Consider the following 18,372-nt stretch of genomic DNA (forward strand, 5'->3'; position numbering starts at 1 on the left):
AGAGAACAGCACATGGTATCCCCTAGACCATCGTCCACCTAATACCCCTAGTCCCCCTCCTAATACACCCAATCCTTCCCCTCAGGCCCAGCCTAAGTCCCCCTCCCAAAAAGAACTCCAAGCTCCTAATTCGCCAGGTAGCTTTTGCTGAGCTAGTAACATCAAGGATCCACTGCAACTTGTCGGCATCGCCCCACCCATAGTACGCCCCAGTGGCAGGCAAAGCCCATGCTCCTGCCCCCTGGCTGGTCCACGTTCCCAGCACCACATTGACAGCGGCTCTGCAAGACATATGGGCCAGGCCCCAGCCTATGCCCCGAGCAGATTACAGTATGGGACATCTGCCTTACTTTTGCCAAGGTCAAGTAATATGGGGCCTAAGGTGCAGCTCCAAGCAGCTAGGTATCCCTGCAGCTAAGTCTCCTAAGCAAGTAGTAAATAATCTTTCAGCAGATATATCCACTAGCATTTATTGTGGTCAGGTCAGTGTTAAAAGTAAAAATATCCACTAGAAAAGAATTTTGGTTCTTTAAAGTCACTTTTTTTTTTTTTTTTTTTTTTGAGATGGAGTCTTGCTCTGTCGCCCAAGCTGGAGTGCAGTGGTGTGATCTCGGCTCACTGCATGCTCTGCCTCCCAGGTTCACGCCATTCTCCTGCCTCAGCCTCCCAAGTAGCTGGGACTACAGGCACCCGCCACCACACCTGGCTAATTTTTTTGTATTTTTTAGTAGAGACGGGGTTTCACCACGTTAGCCAGGATGGTCTCGATCTCCTGACCTTGTGATCCGCCCGCCTCAGCCTCCCAAAGTGCTGGGATTACAGGCGTGAGCCACCGCGTCCGGCCTCTTAAAGTCACTTATATTAAAATATGCTACCAGAAAAGAATTACATGTGTATAAATAAGTGTGAAGCTATCCTGTTAAAAAGGATGGTTTAACATTACTGATAATTCGTGTAACCTAGCAAGTTTCTTAATGAGAGATGCAAATCTAAAAAGAAAGCACGCATGTTTAGATTTAACTGATTACCATACACACGTCTGGCCAAACAAGAGAAACCCCCTTCAAAAGTGATTAAGGGAAAAAGAATGCAACAAGTGTTCAGTGATTAATAAAAGTTCGAGAGAAAATCAAAGTGTTTAATAATTTGTCTATTCAAATTTATAAGCTGTCTGCACTTAGTCAAGCTTTAAAGTCCCTGCAGGACCCAGAAGGATCCATCTATACTAATTCTAAATATGCTTTTACGGTGGCTCATACATTTAGAAAATTTCAGACGGAATTAATAGTAAAAGTTAAAGCCTTGTTTATGAGGCGTTAATCACCGAAGTGTTAAGTAACCTTCAGTTACCAGAAAAGAAAAAAATAGCTATTGTCCATATCCCCAGGCACCAAAAAGCCTGTCTTTCAAGAGTCAAGAAAATAACCTAGCAAATCAGGTAAGCCAGAAAATAACCTAGCAAATCAGGTAAGCCAGAAAATAACCTAGCAAATCAGGTAAGCCAGAAAATAACCTAGCAAATCAGATAATGCTGCAGGAGCGTTTCTCCTGTAGGCGCTAAAGGGAACTCAGAGAAATGTTATTCAAACCTCTTATGAAGGAAGTCTTATCTCCACCTACATTAGAGGACCCATTAAAGACCCCAAGCTGTGTATAGCACAGTCAAAGTTTATATGTGTATAGGAATTTATACCCTTAGCCAAACAATTCTAGAGACTTGGTTGCCATAAATCAAATGTCTTCTGACTTCCTATTACCCTACTAAGAATCCAAACTACCTCTCAAAGCAATCCAACATTCCTACATACTTGGTTTATACTTCCACTTTCTCTTCCCTCAGAACTCACAATTTTCCAGTACAGGCGCCACCCCTAGAGTTTCCAGTACCTCGACACCAGCCTGAGGAGCTGGCCTAGTGCCTCTAACCACTGAAACTGCAGTCCAAACAGCAAGAAAAGATGGACCGATCGCACCTGAGTCAAGAAAGCACCGCCATTCCTGAAGTCGTGGGCCATTATCCAAGGGAAAAAACCCCCTCAAACCTAAGGTTAAGAAAAGTTTAACACTCTTATCTATTCTATTCCCCTTTCTTCTTTCCTCATTCTCTTGCTGACCTTGTTATCAATGTAACTAGGTCAGACTCACCCCAAATCATTACCTTTGATGCTTGCCTTGTCATGCCTTGTCAAAAGGATGAATACTGGGAAAGATATGTCTCTACTTTAGAAAAATACCTCTGCCCCAGCTGGGTGCGGTGGCTCACGCCTGTAATCCCAGCACTTTGGGAGGCTGAGGCGAGTGGATCACGAGGTCAGGAGATCGAGACCATCCTGGCTAACACGGTGAAACCCCGTCTCTACTAAAAATACGAAAAATTAGCCAGGCATGGTGGTGGCTAATTTTTTAGCCTGTAGCCAGCTACTTGGGAGGCTGAGGCAGGAGAATGGCGTGAACCTGGGAGGCGGAGCTTGCAGTGAGCCAAGATCACGCCACTGCACTCCAGCCTGGGCAACAGAGCGAGACTCCATCTCAAAAAAAAAAAAAATACCTCTGCCCCTTCAGAGAAGCCATTGACCCCATGCCTTGCTCATGGCGGGGGTACCAAGACACCCCAAGTTGGGAGATATGTTCTCAGTGGGCAGATGTCATCCTAACTACCAGAGAATATGGCGGGACCTCCCCAGAAATCTGTACCGACCTAAAATCTTACCTCCGCCTTACCAAAGGAATCACCCCCTCTAGTTGTCAACTTGACCACTGTAACCCAGTAACAATCTCTATTAATGCCCCTACCTCCACCAATCCTGTGCCCCCTTTAGAACGCTTGTATGGATTAGGAGTGGAGGCCAATGGATATGACCACATAGGCTTCTTTAAAATACGCTTTGTTGACCCCCTTCTTCTTCTTTATCCGAAACTTCTACTCTACCTAAAAACAATGCCAAAGTAAATATTGTAGAAGTAAAAGATTTAAGACAAAGCCTAACAACTGAAACAGGATATCAAGATGTAAATGCCTGGTTGGAATGGATTCAATATTCTGTCCGCATGTTAAACAAAAGCAATTGTTATGCTTGTGCGCACTGCAGACCAGAGACCCAGATTGTCCCCTTTCCACTAGGTCCACTTCGATCGACCAGGCATGGGCTGTGTGGTACTTTTTTTTTTTTCCAGGATTCCACAGCCTGGGGCAACAAATCATGCCAAGCGCTCTCTCTGCTGTATCCCAAAGTCCAACACCCTGTGGGTCAGCCCCTGAGGACCATCCAGCTTCCGTCTCCCAATGTCAGTTTCACTTTGTGTCTTTCACAACAGGGGGAGAATTTGGCATTCCTTGGAAGCTTAACGGGATGCAGTGAGCTTAAGCCCTTCCAAGAGCTTACCCATCAGTCTGGCCTTAGTCATCCTCCAGTGGATGTATGGTGGTATTGTGGTGGACCCTTACTGGACACTGCCAAGTAACTGGAGCAGTACTTATGCTCTTGTCCAATTGGCTATCCCTTTCACCCTGTCATTTCATCATCCAGAGAAAGAAAAACCACAACACCGAAAAATAAGAGAAGCCCTTATCGGTCTTTTGACTCTCAAGTTTACATAGATGTCATTGGAGTCCCACAGGGAGTGCCTGACAGGTTCAAAGCCCGAGACCAAATAGCTGCAGGATTTGAATCCATATTTCCATGGGTAACTATTAATAAAAATTTAGCTTGGATAAATTACATCTATTATAACCAGCAGTGGTTTATTAATTACACCAGGGATGCTATCAAAGGAATAGCTGACCAATTAGGGCCTACTAGCCAAATGGCTTGGGAAAACAGAATAGCTCTAGACATGTTATTAGCTGAAAAAGGTGGAGTCTGTTATGATTAAAACCCAATGTTGTACCTTCATCCCAAACAACACTGCCCCCGATGGGAGCATAACAAAGGCCTTGCAGAGACTTACCGCTTTATCCAATGAATTAGCTAAAAATTCTGGAGTCAATGACCCCATTTGAGGATGACTAGGAAAGTGGTTTGGTAAATGGAAAGGACTCATGGTCTCAATTCTTATTTCCCTTGCAGTTGTAGTAGGCGTCCTCATTCTCATTGGGTTTTGTGTCATACCATGCATCCGTGGGCTAATACAAAGAATTGTACAAACAGCACTTACTAAAGCCTCCATTGGTTCTCCTCTACCTTATTCAAGTAAGCTTTTCCTTTTAGATCAAATCAAGTGGCAAAGCCAAGACATGTTTAAAAAGTTTGAGGAGAAAGGACTGTAAGAAAATTAAAAGGGAGGAATTGTAAGATGCAATAAATCTTTCTGATTTTCTCTTCAAAGGGTTTAGCCTGTTAACTTCCTTATCCTTGTTCTCAAACTCAACTTTCTTGTTCTTCCTTGCCCTTAGTTACTGTAAACAGCCTACCCGCCTTCCCATCAGCTCTATTCAATAACTCACATCTGTTCCCTTGGTTACCTGTATCCTTTATTTCCCTGAAACTGCACGTCTCACATGCTCCACCTCTGTACCTCACGTCCCCCTCCCCTTTTATATTTAGGAAAATATGTACAAGTAGCCAATTGGGTCAGCTCAGACTAGTCCGGCCACAGCCCATGGGGGAGTGACACAGAGATAGGGACTGTGTTAAAGACAAAAACTCCCTTGGTTTCCCTTGTTCTGTGTGCTCGTGATCTTGATTGACACACGTGGCACCCTTTTGCAGAAGTAAATTGCCTTGCTGAGAAAATTTACCTGAGTGCTGGTTTTACTTCGTGGCATCGAGCATTTATCCCTAGAGCATTTTATATCCAACAAGATGCAGAGGGGACCTCTGTCCAGGCCAGGGCCAATGGCTTTGGGTGCCTTCTAGTCAAGAATCACCCCTTCCTTTGTCTCTTTGAAAAGAGGAGGAAACCAGGGCTGTAATGGCCTCATCTCTGCAGTAACAAGCTCGAGATGTTGTGAGATCTTCGCAGTAAAGGTTTGCAGGGGAAGGAGGGGGTGGGGAAAGGAGTAGCTGAGTCTCTGGTGTAGGGGCTGACAGCTCATTTCTGAAGGATGATAGTGTAGCAGGATGAGCCGCAGACAAAACTCCTCAGACACCGAGTTAAAGAAGGAAGGAGTTTATTTGGTCAGGGGCATTGGCAAGACTCCTGTCTCAAGAGCTGAGCTCCCCAAATGAGCAATTCCTGTCCCTTTTAAGGGCTCACAACTCTAAGGGGGTGCTTGTGAGAGGGTCATGATCGATTGAGCAAGCAGTGGGTATGTGACTGGGGGCTGCATGCACCAGTAATTAGATCAGAACAGGATAGGGATTTTCACAGCGCTTTTCTATACAATGTCTGTAATCTATAGATAACATAACCAATTAAGTCAGGGGTCGATCTTTAACGACCAGGCCCAGGGTGTGGCGCCAGGCTGTCTGCTTGTGGATTTCATTTCTGCCTTTTATTTTTTAATTTTTCTTTCTTTGGAGGCAGAAGTTGGGCGTAAGACAATATGAGGGGTGGTCTCCTCTCCTCGCTTAATAGGAGGCCTCATTCAAATGACCGCAAGGCTCAGTAAGTCAAACTGAGATCAAGGCAGCCTGTCTCACTGCCAACTTAATCCTTCAACCCCACCCTAAGGTTCCCTGGCTCTGCCCATTTTTTGGTTGTTGTATTTGGTCCTCCAAATCCTTCATCCCATTTCCTTGAGCTTTGTCCCTCAGTGCAACTTCTCCCTCAGCACACACCTAGGGACTACTCTTTATCCCTCCCTGCGGACTTATTCTTCAGCACTGAATTTTCCGTTTGTTTCCCAAATTTTATTGCAGTGGTGCCTGCAGGGTAGGATGATGGGGAAGAGTGCTTTGGGAGGAGCCACAGAGGGCTCTGGAGGGGCTACTTGCCACCTCTGCTGCTTGCCCAACATTTGGGGAATGAGGATAGGACTTCCCAAGGTCGGTTCCAGCTGTCACTGATCCCCTACCTCCTCCCTCTCTGAGGAATGGCTCCACCTCACTTTGCCAATTTTAGCATCTTAATGGTCTGCATTTAGAGGCCACTTTCCCATAAGCCTCTGTGGGAGTGCTTGCTCAGTGCAATCCCAGGGGTCTTGGTTTTCTGCAGCTGTTCCTTTCCAACATCATTCCCTTCTCTCCCCTGCCTTGTTAACCCTCCTTTCCCATCTAGAAGGGTCCCTTCATGTCTTGGCCTTAGGAATTCCTCTTTTTAGGCCTTGGAGTGAGGTGAGAATCAAGATCTCCACAACTGACTCCTGTGATTCAGGAGTGCTGGGTTCCATGGTAAACCTCTCCAAGAAAGGAACCGGCAAGGGTGGAGTGAGACTTGGGTATTTATAATGAGTCTTCAAGGGATCATGGGCTCTCAGAACCTTAGAACTCAGGACTTGTGAATCCTGCATAACTCCTGGAGAACTGAGATAACGCTGGGCTCAGATTAGGAATCTGGGGCTGCTTGCCATTGGGGGAAATGAATCCCACTGTTCACCCTGACTTGGGTGATTCAAGGGCCCTGATTCCCCAGGACCGTGTTTGATTAAGAAGAGTAAGCCCGGCCGGGTACAGTGGCTCATGCCTGTAATCCCAGCACTTTGGGAGGCCAAGGCGGGCGGACCACAAGGTCAGGAGATTGAGACCATCCTGGCTAACACAGTGAAACCCCATCTCTACTAAAAATACAAAAAATTAGCCGGGCGTGGTGGCTGGCGCCTGTAGTCCCAGCTACTCGGGAGGCTGAGGAAGAGAATGGCCTGAACCCGGGAGGCGGAGCTTGCAGTGAGCCGAGATTGCGCCTGGGTGATAGCGTGAGACTCCGTTTCAAAAAAAAAAAAAAAGGGCCGGGCGCGGTGGCTCACGCCTGTAATCCCAGCACTTTGGGAGGCCAAGACGGGCGGATCACGAGGTCAGGAGATCGAGACCATCCTGGCTAACACAGTGAAACCCCGTCTCTACTAAAAAAATACAAAAAACTAGCCGGGCGAGGTGGCGGGCGCCTGTAGTCCCAGCTACTTGGGAGGCTGAGTCAGGAGAATGGCGTAAACCCGGGAGGCGGAGCTTGCAGTGAGCTGAGATCCGGCCACTGCACTCCAGCCTGGGCGATAGAGCAAGACTCCGTCTCAAAAAAAAAAAAAAAAAAAAAGAAGCAGCAGCCCAAAGGAGAGATTGTGGAATGATGAATGTGTGGGGAGATGGTTAGATGAAGGTTTAAACTTGGAGATTCCAATTCCATGGGGGAGAATTTTGTGCGGTGGGAGACTGACAAATGAGAAAATCTGTGAAATGTTCTAATAGATACTGGGAAGAGGTATCTGTCTTTTGAAATATCCAAGCTTTTATGGATTTCTACATTACTTCTTGTTCTCAAGCTGAATCTATATTGAAGATTTTAAAAATCTGGTATATCTGGGCCAGGCACAGTGGCTCACATCTGTAATCCCAGCACTTTGGGAGGCTGAGGCTGGCAGATCACTTGAGGTCAGGAGTTCGAGACCAGCCTGGCCAACACAGTGAAACCCCATCTCTACCATCTGATCTGTTCCCAAGCAAAGAAGAGAGACTACCAAATATATGATGTTGGTAACAATAGCATGCCTGTCTTATAGATGAGCAAATAAAAACAAATGTAGATAACTTGGCCATGTTCACACAGCTAATTAGTAATGGTACTTGGGTTTAGCCTGGGATTCTGGAAACATCTGGAGTTTGGGTCTGAGGGGTTGTTCTGTTCAATTCCTTGTCCCCAGGCAGCCTGGTCCTTCAAATTCCTCTGGTCTCCTAAAATCTGACTAATTCTGGCCGGGCGTAGTGGCTCACACCTGTAATCCCAGCACTTTGGGAGGCCGAGGTGGGTGGATCACCTAAGATCAGGAGTTTGAGACCAGCCTGACCCAACATAGTGAAACTCCATCTCTACTAAAAATACAAAAATTAGCCAGGCGAGGTGGCTGGCACCTGTAATCCCAGCTACTCAGGAGGCTGAGGCAGAAGAATCATTTGAACCCGGGAGGCAGAGGTTGCAGTGAGCAGAGATCACACCATTGCACTCCAGCCTTGGCGACAGAGTGGGACTCCGTCTCAAAAAAAAAGTCGAATTCTGATACAAGCAAGATTTAGGTGTCTGCTACCCCAGACCCATCTCCAGGGACCTCTTATGTGAGATTCCAACGTGGCCTATTGACATTTTCCAAGCTGGAAACCTCTATGATAAGGCATTGCAGAAACAGTACCTGGTGAACATTTGTACTTCTTATCCCTAGAACATTGGATCCTTCCAGCTTAGAATTCCTTGTTACTGGGGACAGAGTGGGGAGCTGTTTCTACCAAAGAGCACAGGAAGTGTCTGCTAAACTAATGCTGTTACTAACTTGGCCGTTCTGGCTTTCCCATGATGGTAGGCTGGCAGGAAAAGGGAGGAGCCATTATACTTACATAGGTCATTGACCCTGATTATCATGCATTGGTGATGTTGCTACTCAAGTTTATTTGAACCCAGGAGGTTCTGTGAATGCTTCCATACCCAGGCATAACCATCAGTGGGCACTTGCAGCAATCACAGCTCTCTATCAGGGTAAGTCAGCTAAGGCATCTGACCTCTTGGAAGTGAAAGTCTGCGTTTTCCTAGGAGGTAAGCATCTTTGACCTGTAAAGGCTGGCTCTGGGGGCAGGAACTATAATATGGTTGGTAAAGGAGGGAGGTAATAAGAATCAATTATGGCTTCAGGCCCAGTTGTAATGATGGGAAATGTTATCTTTACCACTAATCCACTTACATTGAGTCTTAAGTAGAGCTCGTGGCTCACTGGGTTCTTGCCTGGCTCTGTGATATGCTGAGGTACATGCAGAGCTGGCACACGGGCAGACTCAAACACAGGCAGGGGAGGATGGCACTGGACAACTTTTAGGCCCCATCTCACGTCCTTTTGGCTCACATTCCTACCCTGAGCATAGCTGCACTCAGGTGAAATCAAAGACCTCCTCACCGTTTCTCTCTTGCTCCTTGAAGGAGCTTCTCTGCTGATGCAGTGTGGGAAGCCTGCAAGAGCCCCTCAGCCTTTCTGGCAGTAGGCAAGTCTGGGACTGCAAATGGGTTAGGTCTCCCTGGCAAATCACTGACAACGGATGATGGAAACCAATGGGCAAATAACCAGCCTCCTAGGCTTTGGTGGCAGACAGAGGATCACCAACTAGATTGAAGCCCAGTGTCCACAGTGGTAACCAGCTCAATACCCTATGCTTGGGATGGCCTTCCCTTCTCCTTTCTTTTATTCTTTTAGTGTCCCGATGCCTGTTTTCTGATTTCCCTTCCTAAAATAAACTACCTGTACACAAGTTGCCATCTCATGCTCTGCTTTTGGGAGGCCCTGAAGCATAGTGTATTAGTCTGTTCTCATGCTGCTAGTAAAGCATACCCGAGACTGGGCAATTTATAAAGAAAAGAAGTTGAACTGACTCACAGTTCACATGGCTGGGGAGGCCTCACAGTCATGGCTGAAGGCAAATGAAGAGCAAAGTCATGTCTTACATGGTGGCAGGCAAGACAGCTTGTGTAGGGGAGCTTCCGTTTATAAAACCATCAGGTCTCATGAGACTTACTCACTATCACAAGAATAGCACAGGAAAGACCCAACTCCAGATTCAATAACCTCCCACCAGGTCCCTCCCACAACATGTAGGAATTATGGGAGCTACAATTCAAGATGAGATTTGGGTGGGGACACAGCCAAACCATATCACATAGACACAAGAGCTATTAAAGAGACAAGTGTAAGCCTGTGACTCCTGGGACCACTAAACCAGAGGAAGAGCTCTCACCTGAATTATAATTTGTGTTGGGAGGGTTCCCTTTCAAATGTATATTCTGTGGGAACTCATAATCTCAGTTGTCTTCTTACTCTCCTGTATCCTCTGTTCCTCTCTTTTGGCAAAGAACTAGAGCCTATACATCAATTTATGTTTTACCAGTCCTTCAAAATGTCCATAAGCTGCCAAATTTCCCTAAACTTGATATATTTCTCCTTAAGTCACAATCAAACTTAAGGAAACAGTATATACTCATTGTCCTTGTTTCCTTAAATCCAAGTTCTCCATTTTCTTGCAATTTTTCACTTAGAGGATCATCTAAAATTTGTGGGTGAGGTTTCTTTATATTGGAAATTTGTAGGGAAACCCCACCTGGAGCATCCAAAGATGGGAAAGAGTTGGGGGTCAGAGCCATGGATAAGATACAAACGTCCCAGATTGAGACTATGTAGGAAAAACATGTCTAGTGTCTGGGAAGAGATGTTATTTTGGGAGAGAGAAAAAAGCCACTCAACTGTGGTTGCACTGCCAGAGACCTGGTTACCACCCAGTCATCCATAGCACAGAAAGTCCCCCACTTACAATGGTTTGACTTCCATTTTTCAGCTTTATGCACTCAGTAGAAACTGTACTTAGAATTTTGAATTTTGATCTTTTCCCAGGCTAGCAACATGCAATATGATACTCTCATGATGCTGGGCAGCGGCAGTGAGCCATAGTTCCCAGGCAGCCACACATCACCAGGGTAAACAATGGACACTACAGTTCACTGTGCTGACTGATAATTTTGCCCAACCATATTTGCCAAAACAATGTAAGTGTTTTGTTTGTTTGCTTTTGTGGCAGTGTCTTACTCTATCACTCAGGCTGGAGTGCAATGGTGCAATCTTGGTTCACTACAACCTTATCCTCCAGGGCTGAAGCAATCCTCCCACCTCAGCCTCCCAACTAGCTGAGACTACAGGAACGTGCCACCACAGCCAGCTAATATTTTTTATTTTATTTTATTTTTGGTAGAGACAGGGTCTCACCATGTTGCCCAGGCTGGTCTTAAACTCCTGGCCTCAAGTGATCCCCCCACCTCAACTTCCCAGAGTGCTGGGATTATAGGCACGAGCCACCACGCCTGGCCTAATGTAAGTGTTCTAAGCACATTTAGGTAGGTGAGGCTAAGCTATGATGTCCAGTAGGTTAGATGTATTAAATGCATTTTTGTCTTACAATATTTTCAATTTAAGATGGGTTTATCCGGATGTAACCTCATTGTTAAACCAAGGAGCATCTGTATTACCTTTGTAGGGACAGGCAAACCTACAGGAAACCTAAAATTCCGGTCTTGGCCCACAGTTCCCAGGCCCATGAGTTACAAATCTTCAATGGCTAACCAGAAGACAAACTAACCCAAACTACCTGCTTCTGTAAAATGCTCAAAGAGGGATGGGAGGAGCTATCTGCTCTCCCAGGACCTAAAATAAGAAGTGTAAAGCTTTAGGAAGAGACTGACATCCCCATTTATAATGAGAAAACTTTGAATCACAGAGGTTTATAAATGACTGAAATGCTTTTCAGAGAGATTATATCTTACCCTTCTCACTCCCAATGCCAGAATTCTCTGACTCAATTGCACGAGAATTCTGGCCTCTACTTTTGGGGGTGGGGGAACTGTTGGAATTTCTCAATTTTAATCATTCTTGGTTTGACTCAAGCCTCCAGCCCCAACTCTATTGAGCCACACACCCTCCCTGCCTTACCCTGCCCTCCGCCCCTTTGGAAATTCTCCTTAGTCCCAGGCTTCTCACTCTGAGAGACTCAGGCAATCTTGAGCCTCTAATCCCATATTGTAGCTGTGCACACTATTGAGCTGGGCTTTCCATCTGAGCTGTCAAGGACCTATTGTCATTTTTTAGAAATAGGGTTTCACTCTGTTATGCAGGCTGGAGTGCAGGGGCATGAGCATAGCTCACTATAGCCTAAAACTCCTGGGCTCAAACAATCCTCCTACTTCAGCCTTCTGAGTAGCTAGGACTACAGGTATACACCACTACACCTGGTTAATTTTTTTTTTTTTTTGATAGAGACAGGGTCTCACTATGTTGCCCAGGTTGATCTCAAACTGCTGGCCTTGAGCGTCCTTTTGCTTCAGCCTCCCAAAGCACTGGGATTATAGGTGTGAGCCATGGCACCCAGCCTAAAGAACCTATTTTATTAGGGGATTTGATGACTCAAAGTTTCCCTTTCTGCTAGTCTAATATTACAGTCAGTCTTATAAAACAGCAATGGTGTACTTTGGCTATGGTGCTGTGGCTGTGGTCTACATTCCCTGGGGTGGAGGGTAAGAGTAACAAAATACTCCTCTACGGGGGTGCTGCTGTAACAAAATACCCGAGACTGGGTAATTTACAGAGACAGGTTCTTGCTATGTTACTCAGGCTGGCCTCAAACTCCAGGGCTCAAGCAATCATCTTGTCTCAGCCTCCTGACAGCTGGGACTCCAGGCATATGCCACTGTACCCAGCAGAAATTTCTTAGACTGGGAAGTCTAAGATCAGGGCTCCTGCACCTGGACATGAACATGAACCTGGATCTTTGGCTTTGATGTTGGACGTTGTATGTGGATATGAACATTGAACCTGCACCTTGGAACTAAACCTCTTACTTGGATTTGTTCTGCATTTTGGAACTCACCTTAGACCTGAACCTTGGTCATGAAATGGATCTGAATCATTCTTGGGTCTTGGACATGGGACTCATTCCTCCATCTGTATCTTGGACTTAGGACCATGATCTGAATCTTGTAAACTGACTTGGACTTTGGACTTGGACCTTGCACTAGAATTTGTCCATGGCTGTGGACCTCATCTTTGGATCTGGATCTGGACCTGGTCTTAGATGTTAGACCTAGATGCAGGCCTTGATTTGATTTGGAACATGGACTTGGTCCTTGCACATGGACCAACACTGAGTCCTTGGAACTGTATCTTGGACCTTGGATCTGAAATTTAAATCTGGAGGTGATCTTTATTTCTTGTATTTGACTTTATAACTGGAAATTCAATCTCTACCTGGATCTTGGACCTGGATCTCAGACCTTGCTTTTTACTGGGCCATGGATCTCACCTTAAACATGGAAATTGTACCTGGATTTGGACCTTTGACTTGGACCTCGACCTAGGGATAAGATTTGGACCTCACTTGCAAGTTTTGGTAATGAAATTTTCCTTTGCTCCTGGACCTGTATTCTTTGGACCTAAGCTTCAGTCATGGATTTGGACCTTAGACGTGACCATCAGACCTTAGAGTTGAACCTAATTCCTGGTCCTCAGTCCTATAACTCAGAATGAATTATGCATAACCTTGGACTTAGAACTTAGATCTGGATCTTAGAGCTGAAACTTGACCTGGTACTGCATATTGAACCTTGGACTTCAGACATGGATTTAATCTGGGCCTTGGGATGATTTAAGATCTAGAAGTGGACCTAAAATTAGACCTTGGACTTCTGTGCCTGAGCCTGGACTTTGGAAGTGGACTTTGGGCCCTGTAACTCAACCTTGAACATGAGCCTCAAATGTAGACTGTGGGCCAGGCGCAGTGGCTCACACATGTAATCCCAGCACTTTGGGAGGCTGAGGCAGGTGGATCACTTGAGCTCAGGAATTCGAGACCAGCCTGGGGAACGTGATGAAAACCTGGCTCTACAAAAAATAAGAATTAGCCAGGCTTGGTGGCATGCACCTGCAGTCCCAGGTACTCAGGAGGCTGAGGCAGGAGGATCTCTTGGGCCCAGGAGGCAGAGGTTGCAGTGAGCTGAGATTGTACCGCTCCACTCCAGCCTGGAGGACAGAGTGAGACTCCATCTCAATAAAAAAATAAAAATAAAAATAAATAAGAGAAAATACAGCATGTTTGTAAGATCTGTCTCTTGATGATCCAAGAAAGAGAGGAAATAATTGCCAGAGTAATGCCTTGAGTAGGTGGGAGGAGACAGGATCTTCTGCACAGATTGGGGTAGCTTTAAATAGGAACTGGGAAGGTTTGCCCATTGTTCATCCTAACAAGAAGGAAGCAGAGTACATAAGCACAGATGCAGATAGGTGGCTCAGTGTGGTCTTAGGAGTCTGGAAAGTTTCTCTTCTGGCTGTTTTTGTTACCCTCCTGAAATAGGAAGTAAGGTCAACAGCTGGAGAGTGAGGAACGGGGAGGAGGTGTTGGAGGTTTGAAGAGAAGGGAGAATACATGAATATATCTAGGAAAGTGGAGGAGTGGATGGTCTAGGAAGACATGGGAGACATGAGAGAGGGATGTAGAAGGGGTAAGATTTAGTGATTTAAGATTTTCTTTTTTAGCTTAAAAGTAAGAGTGTAGTGGCTCATGCCTGTAATCCTAGCACTTTGAGAGGCCGAGACTGGTGAATCGCTTGAGCCCAGGAGTTCAAGACTAGCCTGGGCAACATGGCAAAACCCCATGTCTACAAAAAATACAAAAATTCGTCCAGCATGATGGAGCATGCCTGTAATCCCAGCTACCTGGGAGGCTCAGGTGGGAGGATCACCTGAGTCCAGGAGGCAGAGGTGGCAGTGAGCCAAGATCACACCACTGCATTCCAGCCTAGGTGACAGAGTGAGACCCTGTCTCAAAAAAAAAAAAAAATTTAGAGATGGAGGAATTCTAATAATGTCAAATATTAGAGTATGGATACTATTCATTACCATTAATAAAGGACCAGTATGCCTGGTACTGTGCTGGGGTGACAGGGATACAGGCATGAAGAAAACAGCCTTTGCATTAATGAAATTTGTTCTCCAGGCAGAAGGCCAGATTTTAAACAAATAAGCTATGAGGCTGGTCTGAAGGTAGTGAATTATCTCAATTGTTCACAGTCAGTTACAGGTTGAACGCCTTGTTCTACTCTTTCCCCCTTCTCACTACTGCACTTGACTAGTCTTTAAAAAAAAAAAGATAGGAATTTTGACTTAATTACAATGGTGGTACATGTTAGGAAGAGCATGATATACTGCATGACAGAGTACAGAACTGGGAGAACCTAGCTGGACTGCAGGATGTAGGAAGGCCTTCCTATGGAAAGTACATTTAAGTTGGGACCTGAAGGAGAAATAGGAAATGAGCCAGGCAGGAAGTGGAGGGACCTCATGGGTAATGACCTTAGCAGGTAGAGAATGTCCATCAAGCCTCAGCACTAGGAGTAGGTGAGTGGTGAGAGGACACTGAAGGGGGCTGTGGGGAAGTGCTGGTCTTTATTCAGTGTGCAGTGGAGAGTTTTAAACGGGGATGACCTGAAGAGATAAGACATTAAAAAATAATTTTTTTTTTTTGAGACGGAGTTTTGCTCTTGTTGCCCAGGCTGGAGTGCAATGGCGTGATCTCAGCTCACTGCAACCTCCGCCTCCTGGGTTCAAGCGATTCTTTTGCCTCAGCATCCTGAGTAGCTGGGATTGTAGGCATGCACCACCATGCCCGGATAATTTTGTATTTTTAGTAGAGACAGGGTTTCACCATGCTGGTCAGGCTGCCAACCTCGGCCTCCCAAAGTGCTGGGATTACACGTGTGAGCCACCACACCTGGCCTAAAAAATAATACTTTTTTAATGCATGTGGAGAGGTAGATTGAGAGAGGGGATGGATAAGTGGAAGAGACAAGTTGGGAAGCTTGAGAACCAGCAAGAGATGAAGGTCGCTTGGGCCAGGATGGAGCAGTGGATGTGGAGAGCAGCGGATGTGGAGAGCAGCACACCACACACATCTGAGAATGATTTCAGACGTAGGTGCAGGACTCAGTGTTTCCCTCCCTCTTTCCTCCTAGCTGCTCCTCCCTTACTGTTCCCGCCTGAGCTCACAGATGCCCCACACCTACAGTCTTCATCTGAAAACCTGTGAGAAAAGATTATTAAGTCTAAATTTTGGAGTGGTTACACAGCAATACTGTAGCAATAGGTAACTAGTGTGCACAGGTAAAGATGGGGGTAAAACCAACACATGTTCACAATTGTTCAATGTGACATTAATTGTAATAGCAAAATTTTGGAGACCATTTAAATGCCTGTTATTGAACAGATTATGGTATGCCCACACATGGAGTATTACACAGCTGTAAAACACAGAATAAAGAAGACCGTTATGAGATTATATGAAGTGACTTCTAGATGATATTTTAGGGTTAAAGAAAAAACAAAGTGCAAAAGAGTATTATGAAGGATGTTATATTTTGTGTGAGGAGGAAGGGGAAACACATTTTTTCAAAAAGAAATGTAAGAAGGGTAAACCAGAAACAAATACAATGGATTTTTTTTTTTTTTTTTTGAGACAGGATCTCGCTGTCACCCAGGCTGGAGGGCACTGGCACAATCACAGCTCACTGCAGCCTCCACCTTCCAGGCTCAAGTGATCCTCCTACTTCAGCCTCCCAAATAGCTATGACTACAGGCATGTGCCACCATTTTTATTTTAAATTTTATTAAAAATTTAAATATTATTATTTTTTACCTGAACTACACAGATGTAAAAAATTATTTTATTTTTCTAAAAAGATGCAACAAATTACTTCTTACTGTAAATGACAATTTATAATTGTATAAATTTATGGGTTACAAAATGATGTCATAATCTGTGGCTACAATGTGGAATAATTAAATCAAGCTAGTTAACATATCTATCACTTCAAATACTTAGCATTTTGTAGTGAAAACATTTGAAATTTACTGTAAGCAATTTTGAAATGTGTAATACTCTACTAACTATATTCACCACACTGTGCAACAAAACTCAAAAAAATTATAAAATGTATTCTTCCCGTTGGAGATTTTGTACTCTTTGACCATCATTTAAATTTTTTAAATGCAATAAAATATCAATTTCAAAACAGCATGAAAAATTGAGTGTGTTTAACCATACTCAGCTGATAATAGGGCAAATGAGTGGAACAGAATAACATTCTATTGCATGTTTAATGAACTGGCAACAAGAGAAAGCTGGTGGAAGAAAGGCAGAGGAACTTGGGCAAGAATTAGAACTGAGGGGCTCCACAATCATCTGACATCAGTTCCCATGTTCTCTCTGTGGTTAGAAATGTACGTGATAGGAACTCCAAGAATCTTAGGGTTCTTCTTTCAAGGTCCCAGGTTTGTGGCTACAGCATTTATGCCGAGTTACTCTCTGTGCTAAGCAGTCATCTGCATAGATTCCCTCCTGTGCATGGTATTTGGTAATCGTTCAAATTTCGGATCCTTGGTGATCCTTTAAGCCACTTGATATTTCTGCCCCATTTTCTCAGTTCAGCCATTACACAATGAGTTATACAAGGGATACACCTGGCATATAGACAGTTCATCACTGACTGCAGTATGTCTAGTTTGGCTCTAATGGAAAAGTTGGTAACACTGGAATCAAACAGGATGTGGTAAAGTAGACCCAGCTGTGTAATATATTGGAAAAATAAGCAGGAAGGGTATTGGGGAACTTTTCTTTCCTTCAGCATGCTGGGATATTTCTTTTCTTTTTAGGTCTTTATCATTTTATTTAAGCCTGTGATATCAGAGACTAAGCATTCGCTTCCTGGTCAGACTTCCTTGTTTTCTTTTGCTCTCCCATGCTCATGTCATACTCTCGTTTATTTTTTTAAGACAGGGTCTCACTCTGTCACCCAGGCTGGAGTGCAGTGGCTCAAACTGCAGTGAAGCCTCAACTTCTCAGGCTCAAGCAATCCTCCCACTTTGCCTCCCAAATAGCTGGGACACAAGCATGTACCACCACACCCAGCTAATTTTTTTATTTTTATTTTTGTAGACACAGGGGTCTCACCATATTGCCCAGGGGTCTCAAACTCCTGGACTTCAGTGATCCTCCCACCTCAGCCTCCCAAAGTGTTGAAATTACAGGCATGAGCCACCGCGCCCAGCCTATTTTTACTTTTTATAGAGACAGGGTCTCACTATGTTGCCCAGGCTGCAATTGGTTTGCTACAGGGAATGGTTTTTTGTTTTTTTGTTTTTATTTTTATTTATTTTTTGAGACAGAGTCTCACTCCGTCACCCAGGCTGGAGTGCAGTGGTGCAATCTCGGCTCACTGCAAACTCTGCCTCCCGGGTTCACGCCATTCTCCTGCCTCAGCCTCCCAAGTAGCTGGAACTACAGGCGCCTGCCACCACGCTGGGCTAATTTTTTGTATTTTTAGTAGAGATGGGGTTTCACTGTGTTAGCCAGGATGGTCTCAATCTCCTGACCTCATGATTCGCCTGCCTCAGCCTCTCAAAGTGCTGGGATTACAGGCGTGAGCCACTGCATCTGGCCATCTAAACTTAACTATCTCCCAAATGTCCCATTTCCAAATGTCATAACATTGGGGGTTAGGACTTCAACATATGAATTTTAGGGGGATATAATTCCGTCCATAGACTTTTGTTTTTTGGTGGACCTGGGTGCTGGGTGTGGTCATTACTGTTGGAGTGTCATTGCTCTCATGTCAGTGCAAGGGACTATACGTACCTACATACATACAGAAACATTTACATCTATCTCTATAGATTGAAAAACGAGTTCACACTGATATCTCCAATTTGACACCACACGG

At 44.9% G+C, this 18,372-nt stretch overlaps 1 long non-coding RNA gene and 1 pseudogene across 1 annotated transcript; both read right to left on the reverse strand.

Annotated features, from left to right (window-relative positions):
• Positions 1-1,122: 1,122 nt before the first annotated feature.
• LOC141409681 (uncharacterized) lies at positions 1,123-2,550 on the reverse strand. Its single transcript, XR_012431106.1, has 2 exons — positions 1,485-2,550; positions 1,123-1,426 (listed from the first exon to the last, which is right to left on the reverse strand). It is a non-coding gene; the product is annotated as an uncharacterized lncRNA (long non-coding RNA).
• Positions 2,551-16,657: 14,107 nt separating this feature from the next.
• On the reverse strand, positions 16,658-17,538 carry LOC141409679 (rRNA-processing protein FCF1 homolog pseudogene; annotated as a pseudogene).
• Positions 17,539-18,372: the final 834 nt, after the last annotated feature.

Source organism: Macaca fascicularis, chromosome 2 (genome assembly GCF_037993035.2).
Source record: "Macaca fascicularis isolate 582-1 chromosome 2, T2T-MFA8v1.1".
Taxonomy (NCBI): Eukaryota; Metazoa; Chordata; class Mammalia; order Primates; family Cercopithecidae; genus Macaca; species Macaca fascicularis.